Genomic DNA, 17418 nt, shown 5'->3' with positions numbered 1-17418 from the left:
AGCAGGGGGGGTAGGGGCTTCAGAGGGAGCAGGGGGGTTGGGCTTCAGAGGGAGCAGGGGGGGTTGTGGTGGCAGAGGGAGCAGGGGGGGTTGTGGTGGCAGAGGGTGCAGGGGGTAGGGGCAGTAGTGGGGGAAATATTATTAACATATTAACATATTTGTAATAAAAAAAAAAAAAAAAAAAAAAAAAATTAAAGCCCCCCTTACAAGTCTTACCTCTCTGGTGGTCCAGACATCCTCTCCTGGAAAGTCCCTCACCACTCCAGGCACAGGATCTTCTTGACACGCTGTCTGTAACTCTAATCAGGGCAGCTCCGCACAGCTCACTCTGCACTGTGACTGATGATGTCACTTCCTGCAGAACAAGCCGCACGGAGCTGCCCTGAGGCTGTGTTTGGAGACAGGCACACTGAGGGGCAGCCTAGTGGGGTCTTTGGGAGGGTCCTATAGCTGTCCCTCAGTGTGCCCTGCACGGAGGAGATAATTAGTAGTAGCAGGGGCCCGCGGACGGCTGTGCGGGCCCCTTGCTGAGTGCAGGCTGGCTGGGGAGATTAACTCCCCAGCTCAGCCGTTACTGCACTGCAGCAGGGGCGGGCCCCCCAGAGCCTCGGGCCCTCGGTCCATGACCGATTTGCCCGAGTGCTCAGTCCACCCCTGGTTTCAGCTATACTCACAATAAAAAAAAAGCATAATTAAATACATGTAGGCTTTTAATTGCGACATACCTAGTAAAAATTAATATTGTTTGAGTTTGGGCAGCAAAGTGTCCTTTTTTAATTCTAAATTCACTTTGAATTCTCACTTTAGTAAATAAATCTGTGTATATTGCATCTGATTTCCAATTCATTACCATTCAGTGTTAAGTGAATAAACCTTTTTATTCCTACTATATTTTGACCACTAAAGCCCCTGCCACTGCTTATGATATTTATTAATATATTACATACACGGTGTTATGAGACATACAAGATGTTATGAGACATCCATGTAATAAATAATAATGTATAATACTGTTTTTTTGCTTTCAACTTTATTTTCCTGTTCTTTTCCTCTATAAATTGATTTAATTATTTAATTGTGGGGTTACATCATTAATTAGATTTACAAATAAAATGCAAAAGAAAAAGCACACTAATCTCAACAGCCTAAAAATAACCACTCAAGCAGGGAATGCAAATCTCTGTACCAGTCTGCTCTCTGCAGCGTGCACAAAGAAAATCACAACACATATAATTACACATTTGTTTTCTACATTTAAGGGTACTTTGAAAATATTCTTACATATTCAAATAAATCACCTATATGGAAACCTATGTTGTATCAAAATTGAAGCAATAAAGGCATATGTGGCTGAAATAAATTAATCACAACTATTTGCATATTTGTTAATGAAAATATATAACATTACTGTTTTCATGCATATGGATTTATCCTCTTCAGATGGTACATCTTTCATCTCTGCATTATAATTTAAATCAGTTCAGCAGAGCATCGGAGCTTTTCCCAGTAATGCTTGTTTGTGGACAATAGGGGACTCTGCGTTCTAACTGCAGGTAATGAATATGGAATATGGAATTGTACATTCTTCTACGAATACATATCCAACATATACATCTATGATGTTAATATAACATATGTGAGAGTTGGTCATTGGAAATGAAAACATTAGATATAGCTATATTGAACTGTATTTGTTCAATGTCTTGCTAAGCCTTTTCAAATCTCAAAAGTCTAAAGATAACAGAGCTATTGATCTGCCCCAACTCTGATCTTGAGTAAGAGACATTAACGCAACACTATTTCATCTTCAATTGTAACCAGTGAAATGAAAACAGAATGCTTGTAAGTTCTGTGGCATGCTTTTTTCTTATCTTCACTCTAAGTGCTTCGGCTTTGTTTCATTTCTACACTTTCTGTCTTATGATAAAAGGATATTGTTGTTGTCTGCTAACTTATGTTAAATAAAAGGTATAACATGGGTTTTCACATCACAAGCTATAAACCAAAGCAAATACATAATGATAGCAAAGTGTTTTGCCTGTAAGGATACATTGAGACTGTCTCATGTTTTTAGCTACATCCTGGAGTACAGATGCCATTATTACTTAACAAAATGGTGCTCTTTTTTATCAACATTGGAAGGATGAAAGTCTGATTGAAACTACCTGAAATGGTTCGAAAAGTTCTGTGACCTGAACACAGGTCTTTCATTCATTATAGGGAATATAAGTTATGGTCAAAACAAATATAAATATTCAAATAGTATCAATGATTCAATTCAAATTCAAAATATTATCTTTGTGTTAAGTGTACTATCTTTTTGGCCACAATAAAAAGTTTCCTATAAAAATATAATTTAGGTTCTGTTGGTTACTGATGCTTGCCATACACACATTGTGAGATTCACAGCGCCACCTTATTAATGTAATACATATATTTTGTTATGGTATATACATACTTTACAGTTCATTCTAACAATGTTTGTTACATAATGGCAGCTCTATTACATTAATTGATCACTTAAAATATTTTGTTTCATACTGTATACATTGGAAACATATTTATTAGACGTGGAGATTTGTTTGTGGTCAAACTTCAGTTCAGCTAAGTTAGGCTTCAGTTCAGCCAAAATTCTGATCTCTGAGCTGCCACATACCACAATCTTGGGGGCACCAACTCATGTAAGCCAAAAAAATACTTGGTTCAGTTCTTGATTCACAATGATATTATTGGATTGGAATGGAGAAGAGGCTGATATTTTTTTGGTTGTCACAAAGAAGCAGCTTAGTTTTCCATTATAGACAAAAGGTCTGTATAATCAAGATGTTGCAAAAAAGATGAGTTTAGTAAATGTTGATTCTATTCACAGATCGAGTGACAGCTGACTAACAGAAGGGAAAAGGAGGAGCAGTAAAGTCAAGTATATTTTCAAGCAGGATTCTTCCAGACATTTTGGCTGCAGCTACTGAGGGAGACAGGCATGCAGTGATACGGTGTGTTTTACCCATGTTGTGCCTGTGTAGGAGTCGGTGATAGCCTGGGTCATTGATTTTATTGTGAGACTAGGCTTAGAATGCCGCTGTATCAAGCTATTAGCTACTAACAAAGGGACTTGAAACAACTTTGAGTGGGTGATAGGAGATTGACATTTATTAATTGTTCCTACTTCCTAATGTGATACTAGGTTACCAATATACAGCTATTCATTTTTATTGTTAACTGTTTGTAGGAAGAACATTTTTGTGTGGTGTTCACTTAGTAGCAAAGGAAAAACAATGTTCTTTTTGCCTAGTCTGAGTCATTGATTCTGGTGTGAGACTAAGATTAGCTTGCAGCTGTATCTCGCTATTTGCTAGATTCCGCATTAATCAATCAAGTGCTACAGTACATTTCTGAATAATTGTGACTAGAATGCAATTCTCACTGTGGTTAGAATGAAAATGTAATAACATCCAAAGCAGAAATCAGAAAATCAGAAATCCAGGCACCAAGGTTTGGGGTATGCGATTGGATACTTCAATGCAATGTTTGTCAAGTTGCTGCTTGTAGTATTGCATGTGGAGTGTCTATTTGTTGTATTGCATTTGTTAGGGTTTTATGCTTGGCGGTTGTTTGTTGCTGAGAATGCTGATTATGGGGTTGTTTGTGTGTGTGTGTGTGGGGGGTGGGGGGGGGGGGTGGGATGCTGCAATGCTAGTGCAAGCATTTATGCCAGTACAAAAATTATGTGACTCTTTCGCAGCCCATCTGTGTATCTTGTTCACCCTTCCACAGCCCCTGTGTTTGCTTCCTTCTCCCCAGCCTCTCTGTGTGTCTCTTTCTCCCCCCGCCCTTCTGTGCATCTTCTTCTCCTCCCAGCTCTTCTGTGTGTCTCCTTCTTCCCCAGCCCTTCTGTGTGTCTCCTTCTCCCCCAGCCCTTCTGTGTGGTTCTTCCCACAAACCCCTTTTTGTTTCTCTTTCTCCCCCCAGACTCTCTCTGTGTCTCTTTCCCTCAGCTCCTTTTGTATTCCATTCCCCCCATCCATTTGTGGTGTCTTCCTTCCTGCTTACCCCTTATAGCATGGTTACATTCACCGCAGGAGATGTTTTCTGTATCCTCTATGCAGTCCGACAGGAAGCTGCTTGTTGCTCTCAGTGAGCATTTCCTGCCGGACCGGATAGAGCATACAGAAAATTATTTTCCGCAGTCTGCATGGCCATGCAACATGAAGTGACTGGCAGTTCATGGAGCTCCGCTCCTGCTGGTCACCCAGAGATAGTGCTGGCCCTGGGATGCTGCCATGGAGTTGTGTATGTGGGGTAAGCTGCTTGTAGTGTTGCATGTGTAGGGGAGATGCTAGTTGTGTGGTAACAGGTTGTGTGCGTGTGTTGTGTGGTAACAGGTTTGTGTTGTAGTCTGTGTGGACATATAAATAGGGTCTGTCTGTGTATAGTAACTGTAGTGTGTGTTTGGCATATGGGCTGTAGTGTGACTATTTGGGAGGATAGGGCCTTTATGTGTGTTTGTTGTTGATGATAGTGACTATATAGGGACTATAGTGTGTGATTTGGGAAGAAAAATGGGGGTGCAGAGTGTGTGTGGAGGAATTGAAGTTGTTGTGTGTGCACAGGAAAACTGGGGTTCTGAAGAATGTGTAAACAGCTCTGACCAAAGAATCTAATGATTTACTCACTGCAAAACCTTGTGGTATGTAATAAACCTCTCTGCTATTTTTAACTGGATGGGTGCCCACTTTCTTAAACTTAACTTGTCCAAAATTGAACTTTTGGTCTTTCCTCCCTCAAGAGTTGCTACTCCTGTGTCTGTCTCCCTCCAAGTCAACAGGGCTTCCATCAGCTCTACCACACAGACTCACTGCCTAGGTGTTCTCTTTGACTCCAGCCTCTCCTTCACCCCTCATGTTCAGTCTATCGCCAAATCTTGCTGCTTCTATCTCAGAAACATTGTGCTCATTCGCCCATACTAGATGCGGCTGCGTTGCTGGTCCATGTCACTGTCCTCTCTCACCTTGACTACTGCCATCCACTTCTCAGTGCTATTACGTGCTCTCAACTTGCGCCGTTACAGTCCATAATGAATACAGCGGCTAGACTCTACATTGGCTTCCCATAATATATAGGGCTCAATTTAAAATTCTTGTTCTTGCTTTCAAATCTCTATATAATGCTGCTCCCACCAATCTATCCTCCCTAATACACAACTATGTCTCGTCTAGGCCCCTACGTTCTGTCGAAGACTTGCGTCTATCTTCTGTTTGTACTCCCACCTCTGATGCTCACCCTATTACGTCTCTAGGGCTGCACCTTTTTCTGTGGAACTCCCTTCCCTGTTAGATGCTCACCCAGTCTCCACTCCTTCAAAAAAATCATTAAAAACTCACTTCTTCACAAAAGTGTATCAATCAAACTGTTAATAGCTCCCAACTAATTCCTCTCCTGCAACTGTCATTACTTCTCTAATACTATCCTTACCTTTTGTGTCATTTTACCCCACTCCCTCTAGCATGTAAGCTCATTGAGCAGGGCCCTCAACCCCTCTATTCTTGTGCATCCAACTTATCTGGTTACAATTACATGTCTGTTAATCCACCCACTGTATAGCGCTGCAGATTTTGTTGGTGCTAAATTAATAATAGTGAGAATATCAGGTCCAGAGTATGCAGTTAATAGGGGCTGTAGTGTGCCTTTGGAAGTGATATTGGGCTATTGTGTGTGTTGGGGAAGAAAGTGTCTGTTGACATGAGGGGGGTGAGGGGCTGTAATTGGGGAAAAAGGGATATAGGTTATGTAGTGGGGAGATAGTGGGCAGTGGTGTGCCCTTGATATGACTCCTTGACATTCTGCAGTGGGAGGAATAGCGGCCATGGTTGGGGGAGGACAGGAGCCTGTAATGGGAGGACTGGGATTGAAGTGTGAGGGAAAGTGGATGGATAAAACATGTTTGATTAAAAAAACAAATAACCTAAAGTGTATTCCCTCCACTGTGATGCTTATCTTGGGCCAGGGAGGGCGGAACCTGATGATCCCTGGAGATCCCGTGGGAGATGTTGCTGTCTGTACCCCAATGGGGTTTAAGAGCATTGTGTCTCCTCTGTTCTTGAGTGCTGGACCTGCAGGAGATCTTCACATCAGTTTGACTCCATGACTGGTGAATTGGCTGGCTAGTGAGGGAGATCTTTGATCTCCCCACTGGTCATGCTGCCTCTCACATGTTTAAATGCCCAGGGGCTGTGGCCTCAGTGGCCTTATGGCAAATCTGTTCATGGTAGCACAGTATTCACTGAAAACAGCACAGAACAACTGAGCAATGATAATTTAGCTTTTCAGTGTTTAAAAAGAGCACAAATCATTGATGTGCCCCATCTGACATGCATCTGTGCTGCCCCTTTAATGTGGAGGCTGCCAGGAAGCTTAGGGAAACCTAGTGCTTTGCCTTTAGGTGCACCCACTGGTCTGTCCCATGGCATATTCTGAGTGTGCAAGTCTCCATGTCATCTTTGGGTAGGAGGGTGTGGGCTTATCTTGTCATTGTGAGTGCACGTGTTTAGGCAGTCACAGCTTGGAGGTGTTGGCTGAGCACCAAGGGAGAAGAGATCACGGTAATGGGTCATCTGACTAGTGCCAGTATGAAGCAACATTTGTAAAGATACAAAATCTGTATTCAATACAAGTCTGTATTACTGAGGGAAGAAGCAGAACAAGACAGTACATTGGCAGGAAGCAGGTCCACTGGTGCTATATGTGATTCTGCGCCATTGTCACAACACACCACCACTGCATCCTCCACTACTACTACAACCACCCTTAGCAGAGCAGGTGGGATGGTGAGCATAATGCCAGAAGTCCACAGGGGCAGAATGGGCAGGATGGTACACATCATCTGGTGAATTAAAAAAATAAAAAATAAATAAAAGAAAATAAAAAGCAGCTTTTGCATACCTGCTACTGCCATTTACAGCCACCTTGAGTCACTTAGAATAGTTTTTCGGATTTGTGATTTATTTTTCTTTTTAACTCTAGTTTTTATTTGCAGTGTGCTTGTGTTCCACTGCTTGTGCTTTGGAAAGTGCAAGCTTCTTCTCTCAGTAACATACACAAAGAATAAACAAAAATATGTCCTTATGAATTAATTGCTTGATAAAAAACACACAGTCGAAAAGTTGCTGTTTTGCCAATAAAGCAATATAATTTTTTAACAATATGGAGTGCTGGACATTTTTCTTTGATACTTATCTGGGTAGGCAGAGCCGGAGTCATTGCACCCTTAGAAAAAAAGAAAAGTGAATGCTCTTTCATACCATTGTTATTTATAGTAAGATACACAAAATATGGTGGCAATTTACTGCAAAAGTGAACCCTGCCTACAGTCAGTTATTTTTTTCCAACTCTTGTAGAATGAACATATTGTAAAAATGTGGTGCTGGTGGTAATGTCCTTATTCACCCAACTATAAAAATATAAAATAAAAATTTTCCATCTGCTGTTATGGCTCCACCTTTTTTCAAATGCCATTCATTCTTGTGGTTTTCACCTGCCTGGCTGAATCTTGCAGTGTGATTATACCTGTTACCTCCTCAGAAGCAATTGGGAGAAGCTGATAGGGCACTATCCCTTTTCTCCTCACTGAAGAACAGTCACTGACACTACAAATGGGATGTGTGTGTAAGCTTTGTTCTTGTCAGGATGGAAAGGGTCAGTGATTGATGAATTGTCCATTGACTTTTTCCTTTTCTATTTGGATAAATCCCCTATTTGGAACTTTAAATAAATCCTGCTCCCAATTTTTATTAATACAAGATAGCAAAAGGAAAAAGGATTCAGTTAATCATTCCAAAACTAGGTTCCCTCACTTCCTATTTTTTCATCCAGATATATATTAATCTAATTTTGACAACTCAGGCATTGCAAAAAATACTGATTTGCATAACCATTCGACCAAACAATATTGTAGTTGTTTTTGTTTCTGAAATTCAACTGAGCAGAAAAGCAACATAAATTATATTCTGACCCCTCTCCAAAAACAATTCTGACAAAGTGATTAGGAAGAACCAAAACGTTTCACTAGTCTTCTAGTAGAATCTATGAACATTCTACACAAGTGCTTGCTTTCTTTTTATCTCATAAATAAAAAATAAAAAATATTACAGTATAGTCACCAGAACAAATACAGTTTATTGTATTTGTTCTGTTGAGTAGAATAATTCCCTTCAGGCTTTTGTCAGTAAACACTGTCTTTTTAGAGAAAATGCATTGTTTACATTACAGCCTAGTGATAACTTCCTGGGGCAGTGCTGCAATGCAACTATTTGAAGAATGGCCAGAGCTGTGTTTGACTTGTGTTGGCTCTGAACTGACTCATTAACCCCTTCCTGACCGGGGGACGGAAATTTTCCGTCAACCTTGTCCTTCAGTTAAGGACCGTTGACGGAAAATTTCCGTCATTTACTAAAGTTAACCCCAGATCGCCGCAATCGTGGCGATTGCGGGGTTAACGGTGCTCCGGTCTTCCTCTGTATTAGAGGCAGACCGGGAGCACCGGATCGCGCTGTCCCAGCACATGTGCTCACTCTGACAGCATGTCAGAGCGAGCACATGTGCTGCATATACTCACCTTCTGCCTCCCTGCACTTCCGGGTTCACTGTGAAGTGCAGGGAGACGGATCAGTGCTGATCCAGCCCCCTGTGTAAAAAAATAAAGTTAAATCCCACCCTCCCTTTCCCCTGCTTTAATAAAATTAACCCCTTCCCTGCCAATTGATCACTGACTACAGTGATCAATTGGCAGGGTATACATTTTAATGTCATCTGATTTTTTTTTTAACCCCTGAGGGTTAATTATAATTTTTTTTAACCCTCAGGGGTTAAATTTATTGTATTAATTAATTTTAATATTTAAAAATTATATATTTAGCTAGCTGGGATGGATGGAAGTTAGTGGGGAATTGGGGAATTTGGAGTTAGGCTAACTAGGGGTTAACGTTAAAAAAAAAACTTTTAAAATAAGTTTTAAAAAGGTAAAAAAAAACTTTTAAAATAAGTTTTAAAAAGGTAAAAAAAACTTTTAAAAATGTTTTAGTAACGTTTAAGTAAAAAAAAAATACCACCCCCCTTTACCCAGTCTAAATAAAAATTAACCCCTTCAAAATACAGATCACAGTATTGTACTGTGATCTATTTTTTTTTTTAACCCCTGAGGATTAACTTTTATTTATTTTTTTAACCCTCAGGGGTTCAATTTATTTAATTAATGAATTTAAATATTTTATAATTATATATTTTGCTAGCTGGGGTGGGTGGGAGTTATGGGAAAATGGGGAATTTATGGTTATTGCTGCTTACTGCTAGTTAGGGGTTAACGGTAAAAGAAAAAGTTTAGAAAAACATTTAAAAGTGTAAAAAAGTTAAGATAGTGTAAAACATATAATAAGTAAAAAAAAAAGTTTAAAAACGGGTTTTACAAAGTAAAAGTTTTACAAAGTAAAAAAAGTTTTACAAAGTAAAAAAAAACACATTTAAAAAAATGCTCATTACCACTAGACTTGGTACAAGCTAGTGGACAAATGATCCCACCCTAAGGTTTAAAATATGCATTTTGAATTACCCTGGGATGTCTTCTTTAAGAAATGGTATGCCTTTATGGTGTAATTGGATTATATAGCCTTGTAAAATACTCTAAAATGGGACATGGACACAGCGTAAAAATTCAAAGTTTTGAAAAAACTAGAATGGCTGTGTCTCAAATGTGCCCCTTCAATTTCCACATATACCTGGCAAAGGTACATACGGGGGTATTGCTGTACTCAGCCGACATAGCTGAGCAACATATGAAGTAGTATACAGTCGTAGTACACATAAGGTTTGCAAAATATACTGCGCAAACTCACTTTGTGTGTCAAAAAGGCAGAAAAAATGTTTATTAAAACTACACTTGTTACAAGCTAGCGGAAAAATTATTCCACGCTAAGGTTCAAAATAGGCCTTTTGAAATACCCTGGGATGTCTTCTTTAAGAAATGGTATGGCTTTATGGGGTATTTGGATTACATAGCCTGGTAAAATACTCTAAAATGGGACATGGACACAGTGTAAACATGTTAAGTTTGAAAAGAACTGGAATGGCTGTGTCCCAAATGTGCCCCTCCGATGTCCACATATACCAGGCAAAGGTACATACAGGGGTATTTCTGTACTCATTCGACATAGCTGAACAACATATGAAGTATTATACAGTCGTAGCACACATACGATTTGAAAAAATATATTGTGCAAATTCACTTTGTGTGTCAAAAAGGCAAAAAAACGCTTTTTACCATTACACTTGGTACAAGCTAGCGGAAAAATGATCCCACGCTAAGGTTCAAAATATGCCTTTTGAAATACCCTGGGATGTGTTCTTTAAGAAATGGTATGCCTTTATGGTGTAGTTGTAATATGTAGCCTGCTCAAGTGCTCCAAAGTGGGACACGGACGCATCAAAACCCTCCATGAAAATACACACTTAAAAACCTTAACTTGTTATGTCTCTTTTACAGCAGTGTAACTTCACAAAATAGTGTCTAGGTCATACATTGGGCATATTGTTTTACTCAGAAGACTTAGCTGAGCATAATTTGGGGGGTTTGAACTTAGTGGCACATATGAAATGTACAAAATGCCCAGCAAAAATGTAATAAGTATGTAAAAAATGCCCAAAATTATTTTCACCACATACTTTGGCATATATTGGTGAAAGAATGGGGGCATGTTAAGGCACAATATGCACCATATGAGATACCCTGGAGTGTCTACTTTTACAAATGGAAGGCCTTCGTGGTTATTTTTTGAACAGTCAAACTGCTATAGTACCCCAAATTGAAGCATAGGCTCATTAAACCTGCCTCTCAAAATTCTACTGTAAATGTTGAAACGGACAGGTCTCCTATATGGCACTGTAGCTTCACGAAATAGTGCCAAAGACATACAATTGGGTATCATTGTACTCAGCAGAAGTAACTGAACACAAAATAAAACTTTGTACAGGAATAGCACACACCAACTTTACAAAATACACATGAGAAGTTCTTTGTTATAAGTTTGTGTGCCTAAAACCCCCAAAAACTAAATGTTACTCCAATATTTAGCAGAGATTGGCGGTGAAATGGCTACTTAGAAAGTGTCAAAATAACCTTAGGACAATAGCCTGTGATGTCTACTTTATATAAATATATACTTTTGTGTGGCAATTTTGTTTTCTTTTATGGCTATTAATCTTACAAAGCAAACATACCAAATTCTAAAATCGCTCCACAAGTTTATTTTACTCCTTGTGCTTTGTGACCTGTAACTACCAAAAAAAACTTAAAATCCCAGACACATTATATATTCTGTAAATCAGAACAACTAAATAAATGTATTTTTAATTACTTTCTTTAACCTGCACTAATTAGGCACACATTATTATTGCAAAAACTGCACAAAAAACACAACATTTCTCTTTTTTTTTGCATTTTTCTGTATTTTTTTAATAATAAATAAGCATTTATATTTTTATATATATATATATATATATATATATATATATGTATATGTATATGTATATGTATATGTATATGTATATGTATATATATATATATATATATATATATATATATATATATATATATATATATATATGTGTGTGTGTCACATCAAATTAAAGCCCTTTATGTCCTTTAAAAAACAGTATATAATATGTGTCGGTGCAATAAACGAGAGAGATGCAAATTGCAGTTGAACGCATACAGCAAGAAAATGCAAAAATTGCTTGTGTCATTAAGCGTAAGAAAAGCTTCTGAAGCTGTGTCCTTAAGGGGTTAACATTCTTAGCCAATACAGTACTTTCCTATGTTTAACCATTGTGATTGGCTTTTGATCAACACTTCTGATGATGTCCGACAAGCAGGCAGGTCAGGGGCAGAGGCAGCGGCAGCATCTGCAGACTTAAATATAAGTAAGATTTGACTATATTTAGGGAGGCAAGGTAGGACCAGGAGGGTTAGATGGTCGTTTAAACACTATAAGGAATAAATGTTTGTGTTCCTGACCCTATAGTGTTAAAATGAGTTACTTTGTCAGTTACATATTTTGCCAGTTATTACATTTGGTAAAAAAAATGCTAAGTACAAAGTTCTTTACAGTCCAGTTTTAATTGTAATTTCCAATAGTACTACAGAGAGGGAAATCCTTATTGATTAGAAAATGGCAGTCAGATATCTAATTGTATTAGCATGCTGATATCACTCACATTAATTATTGTACCTTGTAATATTCTCTTTTTCCCCAAAACATTTTTTACCTTTACATTATTCTTTGTCATCCAAGGGAGGTCATCGAGAGTTTCTAGACAACATAACCACTAAACTGAGCTGTAGTGGTTATCTGCATTAATCATCCTATTTAAATGAATACTCCAATGACCATAAACACTAATATGTGCTGTAGTGATTTATCGGGCCAGGAGTGTCCATGTGCCCCCAAATTGAAAGGAGTCAAACAATTTTAGAATGGTTTTACTTTTTACCTATGGTCCGCTCCCTGCCTCTACTACAACCCAGTGAGATTGATCAGCTGAATGGTTTAATTCCTTACAGTGGGTGGAGAGCGCATGGATACTTCTTGCACCATAAACTACTATAGTGCACTGCTTAGAGTGATTATTAAATAATTAATCAAGATAACCACTACAGCTCAGTGCTGTGTTTATGTTTTTAAAAAAATCTCAGGATGCTGTCCCCAGGATGACAAAAACTATTTGTCAAAATGGTGTGACCAATACTGCGACTCAAACTAGCACTCAGAAACTGAACCCTCCTAAGCTACACAGATAATGAGTGCATATTTCTTAATTTTTTTATATTAACTTTGAGCATATCGGTCTTTAATATGCCCCCATCGCTCTCAGCCTGTCATTGTTGTAATTAATTGACTTGTAAACTCAACATGGTCAAACTGAGGAGAGGAGAGGGTATGGTCTGAGGGCTAGGAGGAGGACTGATGTTTGTTAAAACACTCTCAAATGGTTCATCAAAGAACAGGTGGATAATACTCTGAAATTCTTGGCAACATTAATGCTACCTTTAGCATTAATTGAACATACAGAAATCTAACAAAAGATATGATCCACGGTGATTAATTTATGACAGTGATGCTTTATTTAATACAGTACTCATTGCACAACCAAATCATTGATTTATTTGTAATCCAAAATATTTTCATTACTTTTTTGTCAATATCTGTGTATTTTAAAACCTGACATTTGATATTTTGTTTTTATTTCTTCATGCAGGAGTTGGACTTTTCCATTTTCAAGTTCTGCATGACAAAATTATAACAAGTTCAGTAAACTTGGGAGATAGTATAGCACTTCTATACAAGTATTTTTCTCCAGAGGGGTGAAATCTCAGGAAACTCATATATCACCCTAAAAAAACAATTAACATCAATAGGAACATACAAGACTAAGTCACCTGCTGATTCCGCAACACCTATCAAGATACGTTAGAGAGGACAGCTTGATTTGGTAGCTATCTGAGGATCTATAATATGAAATAAAAAAATATAACTTCAATTTCAAATTTAAAGAGCTGTTTAAGACAATCTCTATATGTGTTATACTCAGAGCAACATTAGCCTCTAGCTATATTTTTCATAGTGTCACGGATTTTCTATTTATGTTTTATCTTAAAAGAAAAAAGTATTTCGTAATTTAAAAAAATGCTGGTGCCTTTAACCACTTAAGGACACATGACGTGTGACATGTCATGATTCCCTTTTATTCTAGAAGTTTGGTCCTTAAGGGGTTAAAATGTTCCTCTTCTGTCTGTCACATAATGCTCACTCTTTCATATGATATTCAAAAACATGTTTCATTCTTGATTTAACCCCTTAAGGAACAAGTGGGAGGCTATGTATAAAGACAAATGTAAGATAGCATACTAAAAGTGGAGGAATCCGCAGATAATTTCATTGACAGCTCGACTTTTATAACTTCAGTATATTTTCTTTTTAATTTACCATTCCACCATTCCATGCAAACATCTCAATCTGGCATTGAAAGACCATCTTCTGGACTGCAAAATACAACTGCTTTTTCTTTTGCAGAGCTGGCAATGCAAAGTTAATCAGGCACTCTATAGCTGCAGATTGCAGAAGTAATGGAAGTGTGGAAAATAGCAGCTCTATGTGTACAATCATTTTCAAAATATAAAATGTATTATTTTGCTTAAGTTAAATACTCGTATTTTCTCGAATCTAATGCGCCATCAAATCTAATGAACACCTGAATTTTTGAAATCGGAAAAATATTTTTGCTGGTGAATGTAATGTGCATTTATACAAGAAGATACTACAATACAACATTGTGCTACACTAAAAAATGTTTATTGCCATATACCATAGTAACATTGATGTTATTTAAATTTTAGTGTTACATGTTAAGTCTATTCTTTCTTAAGTTCTCTTAAAGGGATGACATTTGCCGGTGTGAATTCGCCCAGAATTAAATTTGCCCGAATGAAATGCGCCTGTGTGAATTTGCAGGACATTTTTTCATTTTGCCCCGAATGGAATGCACCATCGAATCTAATGCACATTCAAATTTTGGAAACTTTTTTTTTTTTTTTTAAGGTGCACATTAGATTCGAGTAAATATGGTAACAAAGTGATGGCTTATTAAAGATACATACCATTCTATACACTATTCAAATTGTAAAAGTAAGCATGCAATAATGACTATAAATTGAGCTGTTTGGCATGAGATGAGTTTATTCTTCTTTGTATTATGTCATAAAACAGAAACAAGTACATCCACCTAAAACATGCAGTGCAAGAATAATACACAATAAAATGAAACTGTATTTACCTTTTTCACTAAATATTGTAGCTGTAAAACAAAAATTAGAAGATAAAAAGCCATATAGTGCAGTATGTCCACACTGGGTAAAAAAGAAATTCAAGGTTAAGCTCACAAGTATTGGTGAGGTAAAAGCTCATCAACAGATGATCGTATCTTCTGGACTGAAAGGTTTGTTGTATGCTCAAAAGTGCATGTAAAATAAATAATACACATCCACAGTGCAACACTGTAAAGTAATAAATTCACCACTTTATTATACTACACTTACAAAATGTAAGGAATTAAATGGCACATCAACATATCCCTGGAGAATCTGGTAACAAGATGCAAGTGAAGCTGGAAACAAACTCCTACAAATAAAATATACTTTTTTTTTCAACTTTAGTTCTTTTATTGTTGGAAGAGGTGGCTACAAAGCAGATGCTGGACGAACCATCCCCGTGCTTGCCATTTATTCAGATGATATAGGCAGATATATATATATGCATTTACAGGGGATCAAGTTGTACAAAACACAGTTGTGGAACGGGGATGGATTCTCATGAGTCCTCCGCTCTTTGAGCTACCTTGTCGTACATAGAATGTGCCATATGCATCTTGATCTAAAATGTCACCACATTCAACTTTTATTAATGTGTAATGGAGTAGAGAGATGTCAAAGTAAGAAAGAAGAAAAGGAAGAAAGATAGGAATAAAAATAGGAATAAAAATAGAAGGCAGGAGGGGGGAGAAAGAGGATAGGGAGGTAAAGGAGTCTTCCTGGATTATGGGTGGAGTCAACTTGGCTGTAGCTTGGTATGCCCAGGGTCCGTACAAACATATCCCAAAACCTGTAACCTGTAACTTGCAATCCATAAGGGGTCAGTAGTGCTTGTCACTTTCATAGTGATCTGTAATCATGTCTAGTCATGCCTATATTTTATTATTTATTATTTATTTTTTATTTTTTATATCATTGTGTAGTACGTACAAATTTCCTTCTCCAAATGTCCCATGCTTCTATTGTTTTATAATTTCTGCTTGAGGCCATTATTTTATTTATTTATTATTGCCATTTATATAGCGCCAACAGATTCCGTAGCGCTTTACAATATTATGAGAGGGGGATTTAACTATAAATAGGACAATTACAAATAAACTTACAGGAACAGTAGGTTGAAGAGGACCCTGCTCAAACGAGCTTACATTCTATAGGCCATGTGAGCTATTCATTCGTATGAGCCGTTAAGGGACACCTGCCTTATTACTGCCTCTTGAGTAGGAGCTGTTGCGGATTTCCAACCCCTGACTATCAGTAGATTTGAGGCTATCAGTATGTGGAAGGTAAGTAACCTTTGATATGTGGTCAAAGTGTTCGGAGTCATAAACAGAAGAAGAAAATTCTACTGAAGCCTGAACCGGCCCTTCTGCCACTTCTGCAGGAAAGTCCAACTGAGGCGGTCAAAGGCCTTCTCTGCATTGAGAGATAACAGGACTCCTCCCATTTTTGCTTTGACCATGGAGTGTATAATGTCTAATACTTTTCTCGTATTGTCAGTTCCCTGTCTTCCTTTGACTAATCCTGTCTGGTCTGGGTGGATTAATAAAGGGAGTAGCACTTTCATGCGGTTTGTGAGAACTTTTGCGAATAGTTTGCCATCCAAATTGAGCAGGAAAATGGGCCTGAAGTTTTTGGAGCATGTAGGTGGTTTCCCCGGTTTTGGGAGGGTCACCACTGTGGCGGTCAGCATTTCATGGGGCAATTTGGATTGGTTGATTGCATTATTAAACAGTTGTTGAATGTAGGGAGCAAGTGTTGTTTTGAACGATTTATAGTATTTGTCCGTAGCTCGTCGGGGCCAGGGGATTTGTTTTGGGATTGTGAAAGAGTAGGGATCTTCCAGATTGGTAAGTTCATTTCATGTTTGTTCACCCTCTCTTCCATCAGTTGCATCGAGTCTGCTATGGAATTATGTGCTACTGCATATTCATCCATCTCGGATTCAAGTTGTGCAGTGCGGACTCCAAGATCTTGGATCTCCTTCTGTACCTCCTTGATGGAGGATTGGAATTTTGCAATTCATGGTTTAGATTGTGTCTCTAACATTTTTTGTAGGAGCGCAGGTGTAAGCATCCCCTCACTTTTCTCTTGCCTGTGTGGGCTGTATTCATGGCTGTCTCAGAGTCCTAGTCACCATCTTATAGGCCTTCCTGGGACAGTTGTAGCTTTGACTGTGTTTTAGCTGTGAAGAAAGAGGATCCCCATGCTTCTTGCCCTTGTGGTGGGACATAGCGCCAGGCTTCCGTTAGGAGCAGAAAGGTAAGTTTGCACCAGGTGTTTTCTCTCTGTTCGATCTGCCGACACGGAGCTCAGCACTCACGCGGCTGTTCCCATCTGCATTGGCTCCACCCCCAAGTAAAATATACTTTTAGGGATTAAAGTGAAAATCTAGTAAGTAAAATAAGACTTAATAATTAGACATGAAGGAGTGTTTTATAAGCTTATATTCAAATGACCATTGGAATGAAACTAAAGAGCCTCCATTTTGTGTAAATGTACATAGGGAT

This window comes from Pelobates fuscus, chromosome 2 (genome assembly GCF_036172605.1).
Source record: "Pelobates fuscus isolate aPelFus1 chromosome 2, aPelFus1.pri, whole genome shotgun sequence".
NCBI classification, from domain to species: Eukaryota; Metazoa; Chordata; class Amphibia; order Anura; family Pelobatidae; genus Pelobates; species Pelobates fuscus.
This window is presented reverse-complemented; position numbering follows the sequence as displayed.